Below are 2,326 nucleotides of genomic sequence, written 5' to 3'. Positions count from 1 at the left end.
ATAATAGTCCTAGTGATTTGTGGCCTTATAGATTTCTTAAGTACATTGAATGTTTTGGGCTAGATCTTTCCTGTTTATAAAAGACTGTTAACAGTGAGTAAAATCCCGTGGGAGATCCAGTTCTTCTAGCATACTGGGGAGACACTGGTGTAAGAAAACTTGTTTCCTGCACTGTATCTAAGGGACAATGGAGGTGATGCACTCTACTCAGCTGATACCCTGGAAGACTCTCGTTTGTTGGGTCTTTTGTCCTAACCCACACTTTTTATCTTTTATTTTTTTCAAATTAAAATTCTTCAGAGAGGCCTGACATGCCTGTAGCCTCCCCAGTTTCCTGAGCCCGCTTCCACCTCCCCCAGGCATGGCACAGGGCAGCGCCTCACTATGGTAGCAGCACAGCACAGCACACGAGACTTCATGCTTGGCACCAAAGCTGTTGGTGAGAACATTCTAAAAGGCCTGCAGTCCATCTTCCGGGAGCAAGGGATGATGGGGTCGGGGCACACCTGGCAAGACCACAGTTATTCGGCGACCTACATAAACAAAAATGGTAGCCTTGCCAATCTGAGAATTTACTCACACGATCGGTGTTGTTAGACCTTCAGAGTTATGATGGGGATTCACAAGGCCAAGAAGTTCACAGTCTTTTGGACAAAGTAGAAGAAAGAATGAAAGAACTGAGTCAGGGCTGTACTGAGCGGGTGAAGCGATTACCTCCCATAGTTCGAGGAGGGACCATTGACAGATACTGGCCTATAGCTGATGGTTGCCTGGTTGGGGATGAATAGATGAAGTGGTGTATGATGAAGATTCACCTTAAATGAACATTGAAATTCTACGCTTGAAGCAATTTGGAGATTTTAATCCGGTGGAGAGTGATTTGGGCATACCCAGGCCATCATGGACAGTGGAAAAGAAGACAACAGTGGCAAAGACATACTGATTCAAGGGGGCAGAGATGGGGGCATATTATGTGAAATATTTAAACTGAAACCAAATATGGTCACTATGATAGAGATTGACCAAATAGTGATTGATGGATGTAAGAAATACATGTGGGGGCGCCTGGGTGGCTCAGTTGGTTAAGCATCCGACTTTGGCTCAGGTCATGATCTCCCAGTTCGTGGGTTCGAGCCCCGTGTCAGGCTCTGTGCTGGCAGCTCGGAGCCTGGAGCCTGCTTCAGATTCTGGCTCTCCCTCTCTCTCTGCCCCTCCCCAGCCTTCACTTTGTCTCTCTCAAAATGAATGTACATTAAAAAAATTAAAAAAAAATAAAAGAAATACATGTGAAAAACATGTGGTGAAAAAAGGAAAAGAAAAAGAAAAACATGTGGTCATGCCTTAAATAATCAGAAAGGAGACTGCTCTCAGGTTCTAATAGAAGACTGTATTCCAGTACTGAAGAGGTGCCCCAAAGAAGGGAGAGAGACTGATTATGTGATTAATGATTTGACAGCCATTCCAATCTCCACAACTCCAGAAGAAGATTGCACATGGGAGCTTTTCAAACTGATTCTTGGCCTCTCAATAGAAGTACTGAAACAGGAGGGGAAATAGTTTACATAGAGTGATTGTGTCAGTTTGACGGAAGGCCTGCACTCTATGAAGAACAGCTTGGGTGCCTGTATTCTCCTGTGGAATTCTCAAAGGAGATCGTCTGTGTTCCTTCACACTTGGAACTGTGGGTATTTTACACCGTTTGGAAGAAAACTGAACCTTGAAGACTAGTGTCTGCTAATCACATGCGCTGCAAATAGCTTTCCCGATCTTCAGAGACAGTACATGACATCGACATGTGTCAGGCAAATGATTGTGAACTCCTTCAAGTTTTCTTTTTTTATTGTTATTTTTAATGTTAAAAAAAGCAAATAGAAAATGTATATTTTGATGAGCTAGGGTATAATTTTTTTGTGAAAGTCAGCTGAAGTTTGATTAGACAGCATAGTGAGGCTGCTTCTTGCATTGAACCCCTAGAATGTGATTTTTGTTACTTCTTTTTGTGCGGACTCCTTGTTTTTGTTTTAGTAGACTTCAAATTTGGTTGTTTGGAGGAATGAACATGATTATTTTGTTCTGGAGGGTAGTTCTTGGTGGTGTTTCTTTCCCCCAAAATGGACTTAGATATTACAATTTGATGCCTATAAGAAAGAGTTAAGAAAAAATGAATAGCAATGCTTCGATTAAAATTATAAATGAGAAAAATTAAAATTCTTCAGAGATGAGCAAGATAAATATTCACATCCCCCAAATATTTGCAAGTACAATGTACGAGTGTTTATGCTTATTGTCTCAACACGTCTCAATTTGAAATGCTTTCTATTCAACA

General features: G+C 41.5%; 1 pseudogene; it reads left to right on the top strand.

Moving 5' to 3' along the window:
* The first annotated feature begins 384 nt into the window (after positions 1–384).
* Positions 385–2,064, top strand: LOC109275143 (spermine synthase-like; annotated as a pseudogene).
* The last annotated feature ends 262 nt before the right edge of the window (positions 2,065–2,326 follow it).

The sequence above is a fragment of the Panthera pardus genome, unplaced genomic scaffold, assembly GCF_024362965.1.
Source record: "Panthera pardus isolate Hobbes unplaced genomic scaffold, ASM2436296v1 HiC_scaffold_16, whole genome shotgun sequence".
NCBI classification, from domain to species: domain Eukaryota; kingdom Metazoa; phylum Chordata; class Mammalia; order Carnivora; family Felidae; genus Panthera; species Panthera pardus.
This window is presented reverse-complemented; position numbering and strand designations above follow the sequence as displayed.